This window comes from Petaurus breviceps, unplaced genomic scaffold, assembly GCF_028583685.1.
Source record: "Petaurus breviceps papuanus isolate PSGF00001 unplaced genomic scaffold, PetGlider_PUasm1.0 90638, whole genome shotgun sequence".
In the NCBI taxonomy this organism is placed as follows: Eukaryota; Metazoa; Chordata; class Mammalia; order Diprotodontia; family Petauridae; genus Petaurus; species Petaurus breviceps.
The window spans coordinates 7,811,911-7,838,149 of NW_027187295.1; the positions used below are offsets into that span (position 1 = coordinate 7,811,911).

The following is a 26,239-nucleotide window of genomic DNA, read 5'->3' on the forward strand; positions in this document are numbered from 1 at the left end:
CTTACTCAATATGTGGCCAGCAGGGATCTGTTTGATACCACTGATCCAGTATAATAAGGCTTAGATTTTGAAGAAACCTTAATAATCACTTAGGTTTTGGGGTTTAGATTTGTTAGAGTCTTTGGACAACATCTCATCAATCCCTTCATTTGACACATGATACTGAAGAGAGAAAATATACACTCATGAAAATAACACAGTAGCAGTCATTTATAAAATAGTCAACCTTGCAAAGCACTTTATATGTATTCTCTTATTTGACTTTCACAATAATCTTATCAGGCAGGTGTTATAGTTGGTGCTATCATCATTTTACAGATGACAAAACTAAGGATGAGAAAAATTAAATAATCTATCCAGGTTAAGTCGTTAACTAATTGTAATCCTGGAGACAGGATAGGAACCCAAGTCTTCCTGATTCCAAATCAAGGACTCTTAGCATCTATGTCATACACTGATTCTTCGGTATTATAAGCCATCATATGATTAAGTGGCAAATGAAGGATACATATAATGCTTTGCTGTAGCAAAGAGAGCCAAAATCTCCTGTAATTTGTCTCAACCTTAGACAATGATGACAGTCTATCATTTTAAGGCTATTAACATACAAAGATAGATTTTTAACATCTCCTTTTAGTGCTTTCTCCTTTGACTAGTTAATTTAATCTAAATGAGGAATAGTTACTTTGCTCATTTGGATATAGCAGGCAGTCTTTAAACGATATGCCCCTCCTGAGCCGTTCTTTTGCTCCAATAATGCTTTTGCTCAATAATGTTTGTAGAGAAAGAACAATCCAATCTGTTCTTGATTTGATTCTCAGGATAAAGCACAGGACAAGCAGATCCACATGATTGTAAACAGGAACATTATTGTCCTTACGGATTTCCCCCTGACTATACTGACCACTGACATGGTTTTGGAAACTCTGTCCTTTGCTCCTAGAATCATACACATGGAGTCCTGCCAGGAGGCCCAAAGCACTATGAAGCGTAATTTAGGGTGCCCTCCCTGTGAGCCAAGATACTGTGTACTTTTTCTAGGGTTTTGAATTTGTCCCAAGCAGGAATCAAAACCAAACCCAAAATCTGGCTACAATTCTCAAACACGAGATGTAAATTATGCCTCACTCAGCATTGCTGAAAAGTGAGTATGTGCTGACAAAGAGTCTGCCTCAACTTTGCTGGCTATAGCCAATTGCTGGCTATTGACCAATGTATGGCAAAAAATGATTAGTACTGTGCAGAATAAAGTGAGGGCTCATCCACATCGCCTCTGTTGTCCATCTTGAAACTCTATTGTCTTCCATTTCAATCTATTTTTCCAGTTTCCTTCTGCCACGCCTTCTACTTTCTTACCCTTGCCATTTCCTTCTTCAGATCATTTTCAGATGAGAAAACTAAGGCAGATAGGGCTAAGTGACTTGTCCAGGGTCACAGAGCTAGTATGTGTGTGAGGCCAGATCTGAACTCAGACTGCACTAGCCCATGCCTTTTAGCTGGGGGCTCTTTGAAGCTCAATTCTTGAAACTCTGATCTTTCTTCTGGATATTTTTTTTGGTTATTATTTTCCCTCCAGGTTTATGGCACTTCTATTCTTACCTTTATCTCCATCACTGCTTTTTATCATATGTCAATTCAAAAAGGAGTTATTGAGGAGTATGATTTTCAAATCAGTATTATAAGACATGGTGGTTAATACAAAATGAATAAGACATGATCTCTGTAGTTTCCTCAAGAAACATACAATCCAGTTGGAGAAATAAGATTACATATTTGAAAAAAATAATTAACAAACATTTATGTATGAGTTCAAAATAATGTGTCTTGATGCCACAATTATTTGCGATGATCAGCTGCCCAATTGATGAGACAGACATAAATTGCTGTAGGAATTCAGAAGAGGAAGAGGTCACTCAGGCTGGATGAGCTAAGGGCAAGTTTTATGGAACAAGTAGAATTTGAGCTATATTTCAATTGATGAGCAAGATTTGAATAGGAAGAAAAAGGAGGAAGGAGAAATTAACTTTTAAGCTGTTGACATGTTATATTCTCACCTAACATGAAAGCTTCTGTTGCAGGAGGAAGAAGGGAATCTTGCATTACAATTCTTTAAATACTACTCAGTGGGTTCGATGCAGCTGAATTTTGCCAGCATTTTCCCCATGAAATCAAAGAAAGTAGACCTGGGGCCCAGCAAGGGAAACATTTTGCTCCTCCAGGGACATTGAGGGCCAGGAAAACCAGAACAAATTTTGCCTTGAGGAGACATTTGGTTGCACTGGAAAGAACAATTTACTTTGCAAAAAGGCCAGGACTCAGAGGATGAATGTGTCAGCTGGAAAGGGGAATGACAGCAGGGAGTGGTTGAACAGTTCAGAAAAATTGAAAAGTACCTACAATTATAAACATACACACACACACATACACAGCTGGGTCTGTCATGTGCCTTTGGGATATTCAAAAAGTATCATGCCATGGTTCTTACTGTCAAAGAATATACCCAATATGGCTGACAAAAGATGCATAAGTGTGAACGGCTAAATACCAAAAAAATATATATATGGATATTCAGACGGAGCAATAGTCCCTTATACACTTGTATTTGCTGTGTGAGTTAGACTACAGGGACGTAGAATCAATGTTTGAACTGACGGAATCTCAGACATCATAGAATATAACTTCTTTATTTTATGGGTGAGGAAACTGAGACTTGGTGAGATTTAATGATTTGATGAAGGTCAGACAATAGACCTTGTCTGTGACAGAAGCAGAATTAGAACTTAGGCCTCATAGGTGCTAGTCTCATACGCCCAAATACTAAAAACTATCTCCAGACTTAAACGTTATACTCCATATCTACCCTGTGTATGTGGAGGCAAGATGGTATTACAGTGAGCAGTTAAGTCAGCACTTTAATACCCATCCAATTTTTGTCTCAAGTGATTGACTAAACTTTATAACATTGGAGTTTTGTGGCATTCTTGTATGGACCTGCCATTTTATCAAAATGTTTGCTAAAATATTTAATATACATATCTATCTGTACTCTTTGTCTCAAATAGTTAGGTGACCCTAAAGAATCTGTTGCTTCCAACATATGTTATTATGAGGGAAAGCATAAAACCACAGCAACCAGAGATGGCCTCAAGCCCTCAGATGGTAGAAAAGAATCCAGGGAGCTTGCAGCCATGGGATTTTAGTTTGTTCCATAAAATCATGTTCATAATTGTCAGCAAATGAATCTGAATTATGAACCGATGACAAGACTTAAGCATATATAAAGGGAGATTTTCTATGAAAACCAGTACCTAGTTTTCTAAAAGAATTCCATTTATGATATGTTTTCACTTTTTCATCATTTAGAGAGGCAGACTTTAAAGGTTTAAGTATTCTATTGTAAATCTTAACAAGAATAATGTTTAAAATCTGAAAATGACCATTTTAGAGTATTTTCTTGTCTTTCCCCTTCCTGTGGTCCTTAGAGGACTGGCCATGAGTTTGTGGGTGGATACCACTAACATTTTAAAAACAGTAACAGTACAGGCAGCCAACATCTCAAAGAACTTTATGAACAGTGGAGTCCAAGCTGAAAGCCCAGAAAAGCCAACCTCCAGGAGGCAACAGCCTGGGGGGTGCCTCTGCAGACATTGCACCCTCCACCCACTAACAAGCTGCTCTCATGTGTTGAAGTCCCAGTAAAACAGTTCTCACCATTAAGTCTTTGGCACTGTCAGAAACAGGTAATAGTTGATCAATGGAAATTATGCTAATGATACATTTTTATCTGCCTTGTCTCTGTACCCTATAGAACACTGGGCCTTCCCAATTGTCCTGCAGCTAAAAGTTTTCTCTCCCCCCAAAGCAATGTGAACTTTTTGAGAACAGGGACAATCTTGCTTTTTTTAGCTGTAGTTTAGCAATGATCCCTGTGCTTGGCACAAAGTAAGCATTTAATTAGGTGATAAATGTTTTAAGCATTGTGCTGAGTGCTAGTGATACAAATACAATAAAAAGACAGTCCTTTCCCTTTAAGAAGTTTACATTCTATATAATAGGGAGCTGGAAAAGGGGGCATAGATAAGGGGCGGCTGTGTGGGGGGCATGTTAAAGTCCATCAGTCCCAAGCACAGCCAGGAGGGGAGAATGAAGCATATCCAGCCTGGACCCACTTCCCCCAAATTGAGGTCCCTGAAAGAATTCTCCGGTGGGCAGAGACCGGCATGGCCCACTTGGCCAATGGATTTAGCAGATTGAGAAGGCAGCAGGTAATGAGGGAAGTTCCAGGGCAGCTGAGTCAGGGTGGCAAAGCCCTTAGAGTTGGAAGGACATCCAGGTGGACAATGAAGCATGGTTAGCGGGGCAATGCTGCACCAACAGAAGAGGGAGTGACTAAAGTATTGATCAGTTGTTCTATCCCATTTCAAAATGACTTCCCATGTTGTACATTGATAATCAAGTTTTAATTCTGAAAAATTTATCGTTTATCATGGATTTCTTTAAGCTTTCTCTTTTTCCTGCCTATCTAAAGTTTTAATGAAGCTGAGGATCTAGGGCTTACTTTGAAGTTACCTCTTGAATCATTATTGCTGCCATTCTTTCATTTTGGAGTGTTCTCATCCTCTTTGCAGAAGGGGGATGCTGCTACATTCAGCCGTGTCTGATTTTTCATAACCCCATGGATCATCCTGTACATGGGATTTTCTTGGTAAAGATACTAGAGTGGATTGTCATTTCCTTCTCTGGTGATTCAAGGTTAGTAGAGGTTAAGTGACTTGCCCAGGGTCACATAGCTGGTGTAGGAAGTCATATTTGAACTCAGGTCTTGCTGACTGTAGGCCCAGCATTTCGTTACTGAGTCACCTAGCTGCCTTCTACTACTTAGTTAGTAGCACCTGCCAGTAAGCTACCTTAGAAATGAATGGATGACTAAAAAAAATTATTAAATGCTTACTATGTGCAAAGCTTTATGCTAAGTGCTGGGGATACAAATAGGAAGGGGAGATAATTGCTGCTCTCAAGAAGCTTACATTCTTTTTTTTTTTTTTTGCTTTTTTGGAGGGGGGAAGGTAGGGCAATTGGGGTTAAGTGACTTGCCTAAGGTCACATGGCTAGTTTTGTGTTAAGTGTCTGAGGCTGGATTTGAACTCAGGTCCTCCTGACTCCAGGGCTGGTGCTCTATTCATTATGCCACCAAGCCACGCCAAGAAGATCACATTCTAATGGGAGAAAAGACACATATGGAAGATTTCATCTGCAAGTCAGAAAAATCCTATAGCCTGGGGTGCAGCAAGAAAACAGATGGCAATGACTCTTATTGAATGTTATTTCCTCCATGGCAGTTAGTCAGCTGTTGGTGATGATGAAGGAGAGACCTTCTCCTTCCCTCCCTCCCTCCCATGATGGCTGAGGGGGTTGGTCTAGAAGCAAGTCTGGCAGTTTGTTGGAGTCATTTTTTACTTCCTTCTTCCTCACCTTTCATGTTCAGTCATCAAATCCAGTCTTCCTACTGCTAACACCTTAATGTAGGACCTCATCACCACCTGCCTGGGTGATTGCCATAACCTTCAAACAGGTGTTCCCACCCCATTCTCTGCTACTAGACGGATCTTTTTATGTTTCGATCTAGCCATGTTACTCCTTTGCTCAAAAAATGTTCAATGACTCTTTGTCTCCAATCTACAGAAGTTCAAACTTCATACACTACTAGTCTGTCCTTTCCATCCTTATATGATATTGCCCCCTGTCCCCAATGAACATCATTCTCTAAGCAAACTGGAACATTTACTGTCCCTTGAAAATGCATTATGTTCTCTCACTTCCATGTCACTGGTCATGTTACTCCTTATGCTTGGAATGACCTTGCTTCTCCTTTCTACCTGTTCACTCCTAAAATAGGAGAATGCCCAATATCCAGGGGTGTGGTGGAGGCAGCTCCAACCAACTTGAGTGCTAATTGTGAAGTTTTCTTTGTGAGTATTTACACTTAAAAATCAGAGTTTGATTTATTATTTTGTTAATGTAGGCTTAAGAAAGTGCTGGAGAGGAGCGGCTAAGTGGCACAGTGAGTAGAGCACCTGCCCTGGAGTCAGGAGGACCTGAGTTCAAATCCAGCTTCAGACACAATATAAAAACTAGCTGTGTAATCTTGGCCATACCACTTAATCCCAACTGCCCTCCAAAAAGCAAAAAAAAAAAAAAGTGCTGGATAAAATGTTAATAGGATCAAATTTAAAAGCATATCATGGGCACCCCCCTCAGAGCTGGTTGTTAAACATTTACCAGCTCCCTCCTGCTGATATCCACTCTTCATAGCTCAATTTAAATAATATTTCCTCCTGATTCCCTAAATTCTTTTTTGTGCTTTTGCCTTCCGCCTCACAACAGTACTTTGCAACTCTTTGATAGCTCTTGTTGTCCCCTACCCCTGAAGTCATGTTGCTGGGGTGCCAAACAAACAACTTAAAGATTTTATCATGAAAGCATCTGTTATAGCTTTATTTCCACACTCAGTGTTTGGTGCACCAAGGAAGAGTAGTTGCTCAATCCAAGCCTCAAATTCAACTTGGTTCATTTTTGCAGGGACTTATATAATATGCAGAGTGGGGTGGATGTGGTCAAAGCCTCTCATTTTGCGACTAATGGATCTTCCAGTGTGAACATTCCCTCTATGAATACTGATCAGAAATGCATTCATTGTCGATTATAGTAATACAGAGTTACCTGGGGAACTGAGAGGTTGAGTAACACAAGTACATGGTCACAGTGGTGACATTCAAGCCATGGTCTTCCTGACCCAAAGGCCAGCACTCTATCTGCTGTACCATATTGTTTTTTCAATATAATATTGACACTGTCGCCAAGCTCAAGTGATCCTTGTTCATTTGTTTCTTTCCCTGTTATCCATTTAAGCCCATTAGTCTGACAAGAAACCAGTTTTCAGAATCAGGTTCAGAGGGTCAAATTTTTTCGCAAAGTAATAGCTTTTAGCCAATACCATTTATCTCTGATATACTCCAGGCTGCTTCACTTGGAGATGGCTTTTTAGGCAATTAATGCCTATTGGTAATTTATTGCCCTTGTCTGACCATGCCTCCAATAGTAGCTAGAATTCCAGTCTTAAGTTGCTTTCTGCCTTTGCCATCTACAAGTCCCTTACTCTCTTATACTCAATTTCCACAACCACAAAATAGGAATAATAATGCCTGCAGTACTTATTTCATAGGACTCTTATGAAGTTCAAATGAAATAATGGTTGTAAAGTGCTTTGCAAACCATAAAATATTTTTATAAATATCAGTCACATTGTCAAGTTCTGAAGGCTTTGAGATTTCAGATCTTAATCCATTTAAATGCTAAGACCTAGTTTATAGGTCTAAGAGGTTCTTATCCTTTCTTAACTCTTTTGCACTGATAATAAATTAGTTTGTTTTATAGTGATCTGGGCACATAAGCCACTGGCATAAGTCTGATGAAAGCATGTTCTGTTGTTGTTCTGTAGGGTCCCACTCGTTGGTTGACACCATGGATCATAGCACAATGAAAGCATCTACTATATACTGTCTAAATTTTGTATCTTCCCTAGCCCTTAAAACAGTGTTTCACACACAGTACTTAATAAATGCAAGTTCAATTTAATTAAGTTGCATGAGAGCTTCCCTGGACTGGGGTTTATGAAGAGAAGTCTTCAGTGTCCTTGAAGCCACTGTGCCTTGAGGGTGAATTCACAAGATTAGAGTTTCCAATCAGAAGAATCCTGTATATGAGTCAATAGTTAAATCTCAATCTCTCAATAAAACTTATAAAGTGACTACTATGTGCCAGGCAGGCATTGTGCTAAGCACTGAGGATACAAAATAAATGACAGTCCCTGTTCTTAAGTAGCTCACTATCTAATGGAAGAGAAAATATGCCAACAACTGTGTACTAACACAGCATATACAGGATGAACTGGAGATAATTAGCAGAAGGAAGACACTACAATGAAGGGGGATTGGGAATGGCTTCCTAGGATTTTAAAAGAAGGTGGGAAGTTTGGCTGAGATTTGAAGAAAGTCAGGAAAGTCAAGAGGCAGAGATCTGGAGAGAGAATGCTCCAGGCAAGGGGACAGCCAGTGAAAATACCTGGAACTAAGGGAAGGAGTGTCTGGTTCAAGGAACAATAAAGAAGCCAGTATCCCTGGATTACCCAGTGTGTGGAAGAAAGTAAGGTCTAAGAGAACTGGAAATGTAGGAGTAGGCAGGTTATGAAGGACTTGGAACATCAAATAGGATTTTCTTTTTTCCTTTTGGGGGCAATTGGGGTTAAGTGACTTGCTCAGGGTCACACAACTAGTAAGTGTCTGTGGCTAGATTTAAACTCAGGTCCTCCTGACTCCAAGGCCACTACTCTATCCACTATGCCACCTAGCTGCCCATAAACAGGATTTTATATTTGATCCTGGAGGTGAAAGGGAGTCACTGGAGTTTACTGAGTGATCAAATCTGTACTGAGTTCAATTTGACAGCTGAGTAGGACGGATCTTAACTTCACCTCCATCCTGTGATGTACACCACACCTGATGATAGAGGGGCGGGGGGGGGGGCAGGGCTTAACTGGCTCTCTATTACTATTAGCCCCTCTGTACTCAATCAGATACCATGTCCCTTGAAAATACTTGAGTGTCACAGCTAGACAAAAACCCAAAGGGAAAGACTTGTAGCACTTTATTGCCATAACATTCATTTGCTGGATGAACAAAATAGGGAAAATTCATAATTGTCTTTTGCTTATGATGAATGATACCCAGATTGGATTAGCACTGCATTGCAGCAGGAGCCTCTGACCACCCAGTGAAAGCCAGTCTATTTGCTCACTCCAAGTCTTGATATTACACCCTCTAATAATGCGATTTTAGTTGTTTAGCTGAGGTAGCCAAGTTATTATTTTTCTTTTTCTTTAAATATAGTGGTTGACTAATGTGGGTGGAGAGAGTAGGGGAGATTTGAGAAATATGTCAAAGGCAGTATTTCTTCTTTAAAGTTCTCTACCAGCTTTCTTCTACAGATCTGTTAAGAACAATTCTTCTTCCAGCAGGATTTGGGACATCCAGCAGATTTCTATTTCCCTTTCCTAGTCCATAATAGTCAATAGGACATAGTGAAGTATGGACTTTGCTGAATTAACAAGTAATTTTCCTCAAGGGGAAAAAAAAGGATGTTTAATGAAAACTGGCTACAGGGTCCCTGAATAGCCTTTCTTTTCTTTCAAATTACCTCTTATTTATTCGGGTCCTATTAGATCAAGAAGCTTTACTACTATCTGTCTGATCTTAAAAATGTAACTTCAAGTTGTTACTTCACAGTTTTCTTCCCTCTAAAATGACAGTACCATGCAATGGAAAGAGTGCTTTATTTGGAGTCAGAGGACTTGAATTTGAATTCCAAATCTGTTACCTGTATGACCTTAGGAGGGTCATTTCAATTCTCTGGTCCTCAGTTTCTTCATCAGTAAATTACAGAAGTTAAGCTAAATTATCTTTGAGGTCTCTTAATTCTCAGTCTGTGATCCTACTAACCTAACATGCCAACCTGAATACATAATTATAAAAAAATATATATATGTATATATATGCATACACATTTTAAAAACAGAAAATATTATAAAATACAAATAATTTCTATTCATTTTAGCTATGTATATCTAGTGGAATGAATAATAAACAGATTACATGTTTATAGTGCTCTAGGGCTTATAAACTACTTTCCCATAAAACTCCCATGATGAAACTAGAGAAAATATTATTATACCCTTTTTAGAGATGAGAAAACTGAGCCTCAAGAAGCTAAAAGATTTGTCCAAGGTAATCAAACTTATGTCAGAGCTGAAATACATCTCTGACTCCAAAGTTGGTACTCTTTACTATATGGGTTCCAATTGTCACCTTTTTACTCAATCAATGAATTTTAGTTTAATTCAGAATTGTGATTTCACTTGTTTAGGAAATTCAGTGTGGAAACTCCTTCCAACAAAGCAAATCAGCAACTTTCCTGTAAATTATAACATTATAGAAAGCTGCCTACAGCTTCCAAGAGGTTGTGACTTGATCATGTTGGCACAGCCAATATGTGTCCCAGATTTAGAGCTGAAAGGGACATTAGGCACCATCTAGTCCAATTTATGTTTTACAGATGAGAAAACTGATTCCCAAGGAAGTTGTGACTTGCCCAGGAACATACAGGTCAAAAACGTCTAAAGCAGTATGTGAACACATATCTTTCTGACTACAAAGCTGGCCCTTTAACCCCAATACTGCCTCTCACCTTTAGAAAAAAAAATTGATATGCCCTATGCTTTGCATAAAGTAAGCCTTACTGAGGGCAGCTTAGTGGATAAAAAGTGGCTTACCTTCCTGAGTTCAAATCTGGCCTCAGACACTTACTAACTGTGTGACCCTGGGCAAGTCACTTAACCCTTTTTGCTTCAGCTCCTCATCTGTAAAATGAGTTTGAGAAGGGAATGACAAACCAATCCTGCATCTTTGCCAAGATAACCCCAAATGGGGTCATAATCAGGCAAGTGAACAATGACAACAACTAACCCTTAGTAAAAACTTTATTCATTATTGTATTCAATGTACAAATGACTGAAAGTGTATGCAATCAATGTGTTTGTCTATGGTGAATTGAAATGCTTCATGAATTTTAGCAGGAAAAAAAAACCACATCATACAATCACCCTTTTTAGTAACAGAGGGGAAAAAAGGCTTTTCTCTCTTTTCTTGGTGTTAATCTAACATCAATATTGAAATAGACCTTTTGGTTTTATTTGATTTTGAGGCAGTTTACTTAATTATTTGGAAAAACTTGTGGTCCCATCCGTTTTCTCTCAGTAGAGTTCAAGGTCTCATTCACCACCAATATATGCCTGGCCCCATGTGTGTCCTATTAAGTTCAGCTCCAGAGATGATCCTTGAAGAAAAAGGGGAAAGAAGACCAGCTTGATCGCTCTCATGAATTCAACCATTTCATATTTAGAATCTTAGAATAAGTACACAAAGGAATACCTGGGTATTTAGTCACAGTGAGATGGTAATTTTTTTTTTTAAAGACAACATAGTTGTGTGCAAGAACGGAAATAAAATCCTTTTTTTTTTTCTTGCGTGACCTGACCACAGCCTGAACCCTTCACTGAAAGTGTGCTGTTTCCACTTTGGTTTGTTCCCTGATGTGAAATGATATCATGTTTCCGTTGTTTCTGGAGAAACTCAAGTACAAGCTAAACCTCACCATGTCTTGTGGCTTTGATCTAAGCTGGGGTATGTGTCTTGCCTCTCTATTGTAAAAACCTCTGCAAACTGTTTCATAGGAAAATATTAGATTTTACTGGATTTAATCTTTGGAGCTTTGTGCCTGGATCAGTCTCTATGCCTGGATCAGTCTCTATGCCTCCAACTTCTCAGCATGGAAAGGATATAGTCTGCTCAGCATGTAAATAAAAGACCTTTCACTAACAAACCTTAGTCTCCATTTCTGTCGCCTGGTGTTCACGATTTTCTCTTCTGAAAGTTCTCCGTGAATCTCTATGGTTCATAACTCCTGGCAGTCACCCCTCTACAATTACTTCCAAATTACTTGGCTTCACTGATGTGCTTGCAAATGCCTATGACTTTTGTTAAGCTGTTGCCCTGTTCTCGTCCCCATCTCCTTGTAAAGGGAATGTAGTGTCTGGTTTTGTGGTCATCTCTTGGCATACTTTATAGAAGATTTGTACAAGCTCTTCTTTGAAGAATGGAATATTAGCCCAATGTAGATTGTCCTTAATAAGTCGGCAGATTGTTCGACCGCTTCCTCAATCAACATTATATTTTAGATCTATTACTAGGGGGAGAAAGCATCAACAGCTAAGATATAGAGACATTTTTGTTCTTTGGCTCAGATCTTGAAAGGAATGATTTGAGTATTAACTCTAGGTCAGTAGAATTTGGGGTTTGTATGTGTTTGGTGATTCCAATAATAATAATAGCGCCTATTAGTCTAGTACCTGGTAGCTTACAAAACTCCTTCCATGTAACAGCCCAGTGTGGTGGCAGTGCAATTATTATCTCCATTTACAGAGAAGGAAACTGAGGTGAAGAGGGTAACTTAGTGACTTACTCAGGGTTACACAACTGATAATATCTGAGCTAGGATTCGAGTCTAGATCATCTGATTTGAAACCCAGCAAACATTTTAGTATATTATTGATCTCCAATAACATATAGATAACCAGAGGCCTGATGCTTAACAAGAAAAGTGGATCTATTTAAGGAGAATGATGTTGAGAGGCAGGCAAAGAATTTACTGACCAACTTGGATTATTCAAAGTCATGCTTACAAGATGAAAGCAATAACAGGGAAAGGAACATAACTGTAAAGATGTGGACACAGCCCTATATAAATTGTACCCATGTTCAAAATGAACTAAGTCTGGCAAGTTTAGAATAATCAATCGTCAAAAAACAATTTTTAAGCACTTACTATGTTTTAAGCACTATCCTAAGAGCTGGGGATATAAGAATATTACACAACACAGTGCCTGCTTTCAAGGAGCTCACAGTCTAACAGGGAAGACAACATGCAAACAGAATTGCTGTTTGTTGTTCATCCTTCCTTCTCTAACAGGACCAATGACATCAGGAGGGTGATGTCAGGATGACTGGTGATGGTCCTGGATGTAGTGGGTAACCTTGGCCTTTTTCATCTAAGGCCTTTCCCAGGTCTCACTATGTCTGAGGCAATGCCCATTAAAGAATTAAAGGCTAAGAATTGAGGCAAAATATGTCCTTGTTTACCTTCACAAAAGAATGAGTCTGGGAGGGGAGTTTCTGTCCAGAACAGAAACAGTGACTATTTACACTCACTTAGAGTCATCAAAAGCTAAACAATGAGCAAGTGAGGCTTAGGCTGGGACCTGTTCTTGGCCAATCAGTGAAAGCCAGAGTGATTTGGGTTTAAAGGCATTATCAAGTAGCTCCATTTGAATCATAATGGGCTTTATCAAAACTTGGTTTTCTAGAGCTATAGTTAAAAAAAAAAACATAAATGAAAACCACAGGAGACAAAAAGAGTTAATTTTCCTTTTTATTTTTTAAATTAATGATAGAACAAATAAATAGAGAGGAAAAAAAATCTAGCCCCCAAATCCTAAGATACTTTGTGAGATAAGAGTAATCAAAATTTATATATCTTTGGACAGAGCACCCACACGTAAGGGTATGACTTCCCAAGTGGACAGAGGAAGAGGAGGGAGGAGGATGAGGAGGAAGAGAAGGAAGAAATAGGATCATTGCCCACCTGGAGCTGGCTGATTAGATCCCTGGGGGCAGCCATTACTACGAACAAATTGTTGTTCACCCTTTGGCCCTTCATTATTGAAGAGGACCAGTGACAGGAGGAGGATGTCCTGACTTGCAAGTGAATTGATTTAAGTGAGGGAGAGCTATACAAAATCATTAGCCTCTCTCTCTCCTCCAGAGTTATCAGAGTCCAGTGGTAAGACATAGGTCAAGAGAACTGGTGATGGCACTCTGCAAATAATCACAAAGAAAATTATATGTAGGATAAATAGAAAATCATTTTTTTTAAAGGGGAAGGCATTGGAATTCAAAGGGGTTGGGGAAGGCTTCCTATAAAAGATGAAATTTTAGCTGGGACTTAAAGGAAGTCAGGGAAGCCAGCAGACAGATATGAGGAAGAAGAACATGTCAGGAATGGGGGACAACCAGAAAAAATGCCTGGAGCTGAGAGATAGAATGTCTTTATCATGAAACAGAAAAGAGGCCACAATGGCCCTGGATCAAAGAGTAAGATGTAAGAAGACTGGAAAGATATGGGTGAAGAAGGTGTTGAGACAATAATAAAGGTGATGAAGAGATGAGAAAACTCTTAAACTCTTGTTTCCCACTTATTGCATCTGCCAAGTAGGATAAGCCTTAGAATTTAAAACAGAGTTTCTCAAACTAATTTGGCCTACTGCCACCTTTAAAAAAAAGTTGCTCTGTGCCCCCCTGGAAATCTACTTTCTTTAACCCTTTAACTGTTTTCTTTTTAAATTGTATCATTTTAAATATATATCAATTTTTTTTAACAAAATGATGCATCTTAAATTTTAAAGTTTATTATAAATTTATGGGTTTTACCTGCATGAAATTTTGATTATGCAATATTGTGTCATGTAACCATATAGTATCATATTGTAAACAAATCATTACATGATATATTCCTGCCATTGCATGTTGTACTTCCCAACAAAGTGTGATATGCTTGCCTGCTAACACTTGCTTGTTAAGGCCTGTTAGCAGATTTGACCACTGATGGGTTATAATTTACATTTTGTGTGTTTATTTGGAAAATAATGTAATCACTACAACTTAAACTCTGTTACACAACAAATTAAATATGTACAAATGTTTTTTTCAAAATTTTCTCATTGTCTCTTCTTTCCTTATGCTTCCACTGCCCCCTCATTTTTATTCAACACCCTCCAACTGCACATGAGGCTATAATAGCCCCCCTGTATCATTCCAGTGCTCTCTAGGGGGTGATACTGCCCACTTTGGGAACCTATGAAAAGATAAAACAAAAAATGGCTAATCATAGGGAGTTGAAACCTAATACAATTTAAAGGATAAGAAAGAACTTGATTCTTTGTGACCAGTTCAAGACTTCAGTCTCAGAAGAAATAAACCCCAGAGTACTGAGAGAAGTTCTGCATACAATTGCTGAACCTGTGAGTGATATTTGAAAGATGGGGTGAAATGAGAAAGATGTTATAAGATCATTCCATATCCTACGTTGCCAGCACTGCTATTCCTACCCATGTCATTCTTCCCCTCCTTCCCCCAGATACACAAACTGTAACTTATCCTAGCCTGTGTGCTGGTTCACCTGCTCATCCTTTCCTGTAACATTATACTCTATCACCCAATGGGACAAGCGTTTCCATCATATTATGAGAACAAAGATACCATGCAAGGTGCTGTTACAGTTATCACTCAACCTAGACTTCAGTATCTCATTCAGAACCTTCTTCTCCCAGTGCAAACTCCTCTGACATACCTGAATTCATTTAGGTGCTCTAGCAAGGATCTTTCTTCTTGTCTGATGTTTCACATTGGCAGAATCCTAAGTCTGTGGAGATTCCCAAACATTTCCTTTGATTCTGTGTCAAATAACTAGTCATTTCCCAAAAACCAGATTTTCAGTATTCCCTGATTCACCTATGATATAGGCCATCCTTGCCTGTTCCACTGCAATTGGGCAGGGCTACATTCTGAACACTCATGGTGCTATTCCAGAAACCCAGACACATCCCTGAAATAGAAGGGAAGAGAGGACTCCAGAAGGACTCGGAGTTGGAGATTCATGCAATGTGATCTTTACCATATAATTTTGTTGCTCTAAAATTTTGACCATCAGCATTTGAAGTTCCCCTTATAAAAGTTATGAATGTGTACCTACTGTAGCATGTATTGAATTACATCTTTGAACCAACTAAATAATGATAGACTTTAGATTTAAAGATTTTATTTTTGCCTGAGGGTTGATTGGCAATATGGATTTCTGTTAGTCTGGAAGCTTACAGCAGTCAACCTTTTATTTTGGAGAGGGTTGAGTGAATTATCATGTATTCCAGAATGTGACTACTTTTAATTTCTAAATGATTGATTTAGTATGGATTTAAACTAGAAAGAATAAACAAGGTTTATATGTACACCTATATGGGCTATATCCTTGTATGTGCTTATTGTTAACTGTTATTGCAACAACATGAGAAAAATAATAACAACCAAGTCCTAAGGTATTTGAGGTAAAAACTGTCGGGATTGTAAATTGGTATCATTCTGAATTTTTATTTCAGATAGGATTGTTTGAATTGTCATTAAGTCAATAATCTTCCATTCAGGGGGAATGTCATGTGCTATCCAAAGGGGGTACAGTCTCAGAATTGTTATAGGTGAATGTCTGTGCCTGGGAAAGTTGAGGGGGCAGACTTGCATAGGCAAAGGTAGGAAACTCTTCACTCAGTTTTCCCATTGTTCTATTTCCTTTCTGAATAGGAAATTTTCCTACTTGATATAATTCTGAGCCTGGCTTTTATAGACCATGAATAATATCAAAATTTGCTATATGATTTGCTGTTAACTATGACTGTTACCTGGAATCAAACAGAGTTAAGAGAGTTTCTTCTGCTGTTCTACTTATGTCAGGTCAGTCTGTTACATTGAAGAGACAGTTTTGATATTATTATAACCTTGTCCCTTCTTTTCCCTCTCATAGCAAATTTCTATAAACAGGGAAGGTGAATTGTAGAGGATTTTATCATGGCAATACTAAATCCATTAATTAAAAGAGCTACTAGGGGTGGCTAGGTGGTGCAGTTAATAGAGCACTGGCCCTGGAGTCAGGAGGACCTGAGTTCAAATCTGGCCTCAGACACTTGACACACTTGCTAGCCGTGTGACTTTGGGAAAGTCACTTAACCCCAATTGCCCTTCAAAAAGAAAAAAAAAAGAGAGAGAGAGAGAGAGCTACTATATATACTATTGAGCTACTATAATAGGATGGAAATGTGAAAGATATTGTTTTTAATCTGAATTTATGATCAATTTCGTATCTTAAACAACTAGGTAAATTGAGTTTTTAGGTTTTGCCATCTCTTTGCTATAGTTTTTGTTGTTTTTGTTTGTCCTTCCTTTCTCGAGTAGGACATTAGGAGGATGAGGTCATGAGATTATGACTGCATAATTTAAAGTTTGTTCAGCTTTTGTGACATTGAAGGAAGCACAGGATTATGATTTTTGTGATACTCATGGCCACAATACAATTATTTCCTGTTGTAAGTTTAAGACCTGTGATTTATAGCCCCTGAGATTTACTCAAATTGATCTTCTGACTGTGAGACATTAGGAAAAGTTTGTCACCAATGTGGCCCCTATTCCTCCTTAAATTAATTATATTACAATATAGACAAAATGGATAATAAGGATGCTTTCATTGAAGCAAGTTATTTTACTGAACTCTCTTTGAAATTATAACCCAACTTTTCTTATTCTGTAATGATGCTTTTACTAGTTTGAGAATATTGGGTTTTAAGTCCCCAAAAGGAGGATTATGGATTATTTATCATTTATTAAAATTGTTTGAAACAAGCTTTAAGTACTTAGATATTGTTTGCACCCAGACTGTTGTCCCAATCCTGGTAACTTTCTAGGAATGCTGGAGATGACTAAAAGGCATTTTGGTTTCCTCCATGTTCTGAATCCTCCCAAAACATTCTTGTTTTGGGTCCCCTCATCCAGACTTTGTTTTGGTTCCACCCAAGCTTGTTTTTTGTGTTCCTTTCTTGTGATTCCTGTGAGATTCCTTTGTCAGATGATGTTACCTTTGTCAAAATCCTATATAATGTAAACCTTTCAGAACCTGGAAAAGGGAGCCACCCCATCTTTCTGGGTCTTTTTCTCTACCAAATGACAATACATTTCTTGCTAGAACTATTTAAGAATTTGGAGTTCATTCTCATGAATAACAAACTAGATGACTGTTAATGTATCTTCCAACTCTTAAGGTATTATGTATATTGTTAGAACAAGGGCACAATATTAATAGCATAGTCTGAAAGGGCCCTATAAGAATAGTAATAGGACTGTTAACTCTCATAATAAGATGATACTTGCAAGGAAAGCTAAGAAACTAAAAATAGTGTTTAAGTTATATTAGGGAAAGGAGGGGAATCAAAGAAGGGATAGGATTACTATTCAGTGTAGATGAGATGATGATACCTGATGACTAGGGAAGACTGTTCTTATAAATTAATATTTTGTTTTAGGTTCCCTTGTCCCCTCCCCCCCCCCCCCCTTTCCCCCTCCCCACCCCCTTAAGAAAAATAATCTTTGGTCTAGAAGTGCAGAACAGAAATACCTCCCTGGAAATGAAGATTCAATGTAAGTAAAAAACATACCAGAGGCCCTTGATGAATATGTGACCAGACCTTGCATACTGAAAGACATGAAGGATGCTACTATTGAACTATTAGTGATCTTTGAAAGAATGTGGAAAGTAGAAAAAGTACTACAGTATTGTCATCATTTCCAAAAATGGGAAAATGATGGAGATTATAAACAATAGACCAAGGAAACTGACTATAATTTGTGGCAAAACTTTAAGACATATTATTGACGTATATTGGGTAAACAAAAAAGCTGTAGTCACAAAGGACCAATAAGGTTTACTCAAGAACATTTCATGCCATATCAAACATTTCATTTATAAACAAGGTGACTAAGCTGGTATATCAAGGAATTGCTGCAGATATAATTTACCTAGATTCTAGCAAAGCTTTGAACAAAATTTTTCATGCTACTAGTGTAGACAAGATGAAGAGATGTGGCTTGACAATAATTCAGTTAGGTGTTCCCAGAACTTGTTGAATGCACAGATCCCCCAAATAGTTGTCAATGGTTCAATGTCAGCTTGTCTCACCACCACCTGTGTGACCAATAAAATCTCTCAGTTTCAGGCACCTCTCTAAGAATAGGTCATGAGCATTTATAGTCTCCTTTGGTGGAAGATACTCCCATATGGATGAATTCATAGTTTCTGGCTTGGCAAAACCTCTTTAGTGGGGAGCCTCAAGGATCTGTGCTTAGTTTTGGGATATTTAGCATTCTTATCAATGACTAGAAAACATTATTGATGATATGCTCATCATATATGAAGATAATACAAAACCAAGATAAGAGATTTATATGCTGTGATTTTTTTTTACAAGTTTATAAAAGTTATATATAAAAACTGGATACTATAGTAATTCTAATTATCTTGGGGGAAAATACTTTAAAAGTTAATTGTATGTTAAGAAAAGAGAACTCTTTAAGTGTAGTAGTAGGATATGCCTCTAAGTTCAATTACCAGGAAGGCTGAAGTTGGTAGAGTTTGGGAGCACAATGGGCTATGCATAGTGTTCAGCCTTTATATAGTGAGCAAGTAGCAGCCAGGGGTTCAGACTGCCTAATGAAGGGACAATTGAGCACAGGCTGGAAACAGAGTGGAACAATGCTTCTATACCAATTTATAGTAGAATCAGGCTATGAATAGCTTCTCTACTTCCAGCCTAGGTGGGATAGGGATACCACGTATTAGAAAAGAAGAAAAGAGAGATTAAAAAAGAGAAAAATAAAGACATGGAGAAAAAAGAGGGGAAAAGTGGGTAGAGGAAAGAAACAGAAAGGAAGGGGAATGAAGGGAAATCAATTTTTTAATATTTAGAAGTATGTCTATTATATATAATGCAAGAAGTTGAAATAAGTTCTCTAGCTGCTAGATTGGCTATCACATATATATGCTTCTGGGAAATTTTTTTTTCAAGAATTTTATTTAGTGCACTTAAATTCCAAACCCTGTTTATCTTACTATTTTTATGCTTAACTCACTTAAATCATACAAGAGGGCCTAAGTAACTTGGCTTAAAAACTGCTTCACATCATATTAAAGGAGATATATTCAGATGTAAAATGAATGTTTCCTCAGAAGTATCTTAGTGATATTTGAGTTTATTCTGTGGAAGGAAATCTAGAGCATTTCAGAAGGTTCTTAAAGTAGCATAGTGCCTGGAACACAGTGAATTGATTAATAAATCCTAGTTGTTTTAATAAATCAATTGATAATTGATAATAAACAAAAAATGTGAAAAATGTGATACTGTTACATTACTCAGGCTTCTTATACCATATTTTCACCACAAATGTAAGCTTTCTTCAAGGTTTTCCAAGCTAATTTTTGTTCATTTAAATACAATGTTTCCTCTTTGGTGAAGGAAATGTATGTATAATATGTACGTTTCAGAATATATATACATATATATATATATGTATATTTAAAGCAATTGGTGTTAAATAACTTGCCCAAGGTTACACAGCCAGTTTTTTTGTGTGCGTGTTAAGTATCTGAGGCTGGAACCCATCCCAGGTCCTCAGGACTCTTACTCACTGCACCACCTAGCCGCCCCCAAAATATATTTTTGATTAAATATCTTTGAAATATTGTGATCATCACAAGACCACACACAGGTTCTTAGCAAAAGGTTTTCAGAAATACTATCATATACATCAAACACTATTTTAAAGCATCCTTTTATTCATTCACTAAAACGTTTGAAACAGCAAGGTACCCTGAAGGAAGAGATGGCAAGTAGCAAGCAAACTGAATCACCATGCCCTGGACGGTCTTCCTTCAGATCCTGGTGGAGACAACTCTAGACCCTGAACCCAAGAGCTTTGGGAGTAGCAGTGTGTCCCAAACCACTAAACTTGCTTCTAAGTAAAACACCCACAGACATCATTGTAAAGAATTCATCTTTCTCATATGACATTTAAAAACTTTGAGAGATATAGTTTCTGCATAATTAATAATTATATTAATAATGCTGGCATTTTATGAATTTAAAAAAATGGCCATTTGGCCATCTCTCTCTTGGACCAAAGATGAATCATGGCCATGGGTTCACAGTTTACATGCCCTTGAAGAGTGGACAGCAATCAACTTTATGGGTTAACTAATGAGAATGGGTTAATTAATGAGAAGAATGAATATTACATGAGAGGTGGAACCATTCTAATGGAGGGTTGGGGATGTCACTTTATGTCATTTACTTCTAAATTACCCAGGCTACTGCAATCTGAATAAAGAATTTATGCCCACTCAAATCTGAGTAGAACACAATGGGCAGTAATTCACCTTGATAAGATGATCTAGATGGGGTAAATTTTTGGCAGAGGCCAGTAATGTCCTTTAAAGACTGGACTTTGAACAAGGAAATAGGACAGGGAAAAAGCCTGGATCTCCCTCATATTGGCTATTAATAATTATTTCTCTCACTCATCACCACAAGCAGTAACTGATGACCAGCTGCCCCCAATAGGCATATAGGTATATTAACTCTGGGAGTGCAAGTACGTCCAGACCACTCATCTTTCTTCTAGACCAGTCTTCATAGCCATCATGCAGAGGTTCCTTCTGTGGAGAAGGGGTCAATCATCCCCATGAACTGCCAATAAAAGTGTCATATGAGGGCAAACGTGCCAGCCTATTTGAAGAATCAAGACACCAAAGGGAAAGACAGAAGGCAGTATGTGTTAGACAGGTCAAAATGCTAATGCTTCCTTGGTCATCATCTCTCCTCTGACTCCAATGGAGACAACTCAGGACTTTGAACCCAAGAGTCTTTGGAATAGCCATACCTCCAGTCCATTCAAGGTCACACAGCTAGTTTTGTGTTAAGTGTCTGAGGCCGGATTTGAAGTCAGGTCCTTTGGACTCCGGGTTTGGTGCTCTATTCACTGAGCCACGTAGCTGCCCCCCATTCATTCAAATTTTGGAGCAAGTTGTCACAATTTGTAAAAGAAAAAAAGACCTCTTTACATTAAGTCAGTATAATTGCTGGTAAATGAATTCTTTTTAGGGGAAGATTTAGATCATGAAGCATGATCCAAAACCTTTCTAGATACATGTGAGTATACATATTCTAATTTTAAAAATAAATTATATAAGTATATAATTTATGGGACCTGTGATTTCAGTGATTCCAGAGATCTTCTCAAGGGAGAAAAATAGCTTCACCAATACAAGTTGGCACCTTATCTGCAAATTATATTGTTAGGCAGTTGCTTGGAACACTGAGATATTAAGAAAATTACCCAGAGTCACAAAGCCAGTATGTGTCAGAGATTAGACTTGAGCTCTGGTAATTCTGGCTCTAATGCAAGCTCCCCATGCATTAGGCAACACTGACTCTACTTAACTTTGTGTAATGGGGGGCCTGACCAATGGGAGCACTGTCATTTGCATGAGCAACATACTGTACTCTCTGTCACACCACATGGAGAGGCTTTATGACCTCACTTCCAGAGTGGTGAGATAACATGTAATGAAAGGACCTTATTTTCCATTTCAGAGCACGTGTAGTTGTTTTAAGACACTGACTTCTGAGTCAGAAAGGCATGTCATGCAAAAGGAGTTATGAGTCTAGATGATGGTCTCTTTTTCTTCTGGTGGTAGTGGTTGTTGTTCGATCATTTTCAATCATGTCTAACTCTTGGTCACCCCCTGTAGCAGCAAGCACCCCAGTGTCCCCAGGGTGGCTGCCAACCCAGGTTCTTAGATCTGCTTTTCTAAAGGAAAGCAACTCAAAATGGGTTACCAGTCTTGCTTTAATCAACCAAACATATCATTTGCCTAGTTCAGGGGAAAAAGGTCAGCACCCCAAACTTCAGAATATACAGACAGAAACATTTCAAGCAGACAGGCCTCCTCCAACTGTCCAACCATTACATCCATACCACATCAGTTACCAGAGAGGGAAGCATCAACATCTGGGTTTTTCACAGGTGGGGGTGGGGTGTAACAACACTTCTCAAAGTGAGCCCCAAAACAAAAGTCTGACATCAGGGATTATATAGCCTTCTCCTGGGTCAGATAAATGTAACAACCCTCTTGACCCACTGCCCAATCACAAAGTATCTCTTGAGAAGCAAGCCTTCCACCACAGGCTCCAGGTACACTTAAGCCTAGGGGCAGGGAAGATCTGAAAAATTTACATTCCTATAACACCCCCTTTGGGGTTTTCTTGGCAAAGATACTGGAGTAGTGTGCCATTTCCTTCTCCAGCTCATTTTCAAGATAAGGAAAATGAGGCAAACAGGGTTAAGTGACTTGCCCAGGATCACGCAACTAGTAAGTATCTGGGACCAGATTTGAACTTAGGAAGACTGACTCCAGGCTGGTCACTTTTTCCATTGTGCCATGTAGCTGCCCCTTAGTGGTGGTATCAAGGCAATAACTCCTGTAAGCCTTGATGAGAAACATGGCAGCGGCATCAGTGGCCCATACTCGCCTTTCAGGCCACCTGCCCATGGATACATCACATCTCCATTCTTTTCCTCTTTGTCTTTTGTTCTTTCTTGCTCTTAGGCAAAGGACTATTCTTTAAAGAAGACTAAGCTGTGACTGTATAGATATTGAAAGGTCAAGAGAGAGCTGGGATCTGTCAGGATCTGTAATCCATACTCTGGTATAGCAGCAGCCAAACTCAATGAGGAGTGCTAGTCTATAAGTGACTTATGGGATTCAGTCCAGCAGTGGATTGGTTCCAAGATGCCTCCACATGTCCTGTGGCAACAAAAGAGTAATCTGTCCAGCTGCTATCCAATATTATGACTGAACTTGTTGGGGATAAATGCTTTGTAGCATCTGCTTTCATCTTGAGCCTACTCTTTCTTGGATTTAAGGAGAGTATGACACCCTTCTTTCCTCTATTCAGAGGAAAATGTTTCTATTTTGGCTCTTGCTATGACTTTTCAGTAAATATACCTTTGTAAAAGTAAATTGATATTAAATGGTTTGATGACTTATGGAACTAATCTCTGGGTTTTTGAGCTGTTAGGATTAAAAAGATGCTCCAAGCAGGAGTATGTTTAGAAACCTTGAATAGAAGATAAAATCTTGCTCTGGTAACCCAACCTGCCAGTGAGAGTGATAAGGACACCCAGACACCTGGTGTAACCTGTGGGGACTGCACTTACCAGTGAGAGTAGTAGGTGGAATGGAACCCCAGGGTGTATATTTAAATCTATGACTATTTCTATGTTAGCAATGCCTTTGTGAAATCCTACTCACTGCTAGTGCATTTCCTCTGAAACTACCATCTATTTACATGTCAAATCCCTTTTATATACCTAATCATTTATATTTTGTCTCTTTCATTAGAAATTCCTGAGGGGATGCCCGTAAGTTGGGGAATAGCTGAACAAGCTGTGGTATATGAATGTACTAGAATACTATTGTGCTGTAAGAAATGATGAGCTGGCCAGAAGCTCAGGGAAGGGGAGTCGCTGCGGTTTCTTGCTTCAACAGTGCTTGAATGGAACCCGCTGCTCAATTCCCAGCGGAGCCGCCCTTCGCCACCTCTACACTCAGCCGCCCAGGCCGTCGCAGCCGCCACTCCAGCCTCCGCCGCCGCCTCCTCCTCATCCACCACCGCCATGACCACCCCGTCCCCCTCTCAGGTGCGGCAGAACTACCCCCAGGACTCGGAGGCCGCCATCAACCGGCAGATCCACCTGGAGCTCTACGCCTCCTATGTCTCCCTGTCCATGTGCTACTACTTCGACCGCGAGGACGTGGCGCTCAAGAACTTCGCCAAGTACTTCCTGCACCAGTCGCACGAGGAGCGCAAGCACGCCGAGAAGCTGATGAAGCTGCAGAACCGGCGCGCCGGCCTGTAATGTAATGCCAAAAGAAGGCAACTTCCCAAGGTTCAAAATACCAGCATAGGTGCTCTCCATTTTATTCAGTGAACAACCAAGAACAGAGAAGATAAAAACATGACATCATTCAAAATACAGCATTTACTAAGTGTGATTAAATAATCTCCAAGGACTACCCCACCCCAGGACCTTCCAATCATTCAATCAATTACAAAGTCCCAGGTCTAAATACTTCTCCACCCCTAGGCTGTACCTTCATTTACTCCACCACAAAGTCCCTCTTCTCAAATGGAGATTAGTTTCCAAACATAAGGTCAAAAGTTCCCCACCCCTGGATCACAATTGAATCTACCCCAGAGTTACATCAAGTTTAAACACAGCACTTAATACCCAAAAGGAGGTCTTTTCTTCATCTTGACACGAGGCAAGTTCTCAGCAATCTTAGTTCCTGGGGAGACAAGGCTTAGCAAGGCCATAAGATACATTGCCAGTCCCTTCATGAATTCATCCTCTGTCTGTAGAACAGTCCTAGAACCCCTGAACACATCAGCAAAACCCTCTCCCAGGATTTCTGTAAACATACAACCAGAAAATCCTTCTTCAGGGCTTCCGAACCAACAGAAAGGTTCCCAGACCCCTGCAACAACAGCACTGTCCTTCACCAGTGGACAGTATTCACTCTGTCTGCAGGACAGTCTCCAGACCCCTGCAACAACAGCACTGTCCTTCACCAGTGGACAGTATTCATTCTGTCTGCAGGACAGTCTCAGGGCTTCTTAGCCAAAAGCCAGGTTCCAGGACTTCTTCAACAACAGGACTGTCTTTCACCAGTGGACAAATCTGGCAAAACAACATCAAAACAGACAGAAAAAGTACCAGCAAAACAGCCATGTCTCCTCAGTCCTTGGCAGCTCAGGGGGCAGGTCTCAAAAGTCCAGGGCAATTCAAAGCGGCCACCAGCAATTCTCTTAGTCTCTCTCTCTCTCCACGAGGTGCTGCTTCCAAAAAGATCTTCCGCCTCTCTCTTGTCTCTCCAAATCTACGTCACCAGCTCCTCCCAGTTCAGGACTTTCTTTTCACATCAAAAAGTCCATCCCACAGGTGGGATTAACAAGCTCTGGGTTTTAACACAATCAATTTGAAAACCAAGCCAATACAGGGGAATCTTTAATTGCCATTACTATAACACGGCCGCATCTTCCTGCAGGACATCAGGAAACCCGACCGCCACGACTGGGAGAGCGGGCTAAATGCAATGGAGTGTGCTCTGCACTTGAAAAAAAATGTCAGTCGTTCCTGGAATTGCACAAGCTGGCAACTGACAAGAATGACCCCCACTTATGTGATTTCATCGAAACCCACTACCTGAACGAACAGGTCAAGTCCATCAAACAGCTGGGTGATCACGTAATCAACCTGTGCAAGATGCCCCCCCCCCCCCCCCCGATTCTGGCACCGCGGAATATCTTTTTGACAAGCACACCCTTGGAGACAGTGACAAGGAGAGCTAAGCCGCACCTGGCTTCCCCCACACCTGGGAACTGTGGGCGCCACTCCTACTGTCTTTCAGTGCATGCATATTTTGGTTATCTGACCTTTTCTTAATCTGTACCAAAAAACTACCACCATTTACATCCCAATAAAGTGACTTGGTACTGATGAAAAAAAAAAAAAAGAAATGATGAGCTGGCAGATTCCAGAAAAACCTGGAAAGAGTTACATGAACTAATGCTGAGTGAAGTGAGCAGAACCAGGAGAACTTTGTACACAGTAAGAAAAACATTGTGCAATGACCAGATTTGACAGACTTAGTTCTTCTGAGCAATGTAGTGATCCAATACAATTCCAAAAGACTCAATGGAAAATGCTGTCCACATCCAGAGAAAGAACTATGGAGTCTGAATGCAGATTAAAGCATGCTATTCTCTCTTTTTTGTTGATTTTTTCTTTCTCATGATTTT

General features: G+C 39.3%; 1 pseudogene; it reads left to right on the forward strand.

Moving 5' to 3' along the window:
* Positions 1-4,035: 4,035 nt before the first annotated feature.
* On the forward strand, positions 4,036-25,957 carry LOC138143322 (ferritin heavy chain-like; annotated as a pseudogene).
* Positions 25,958-26,239: the final 282 nt, after the last annotated feature.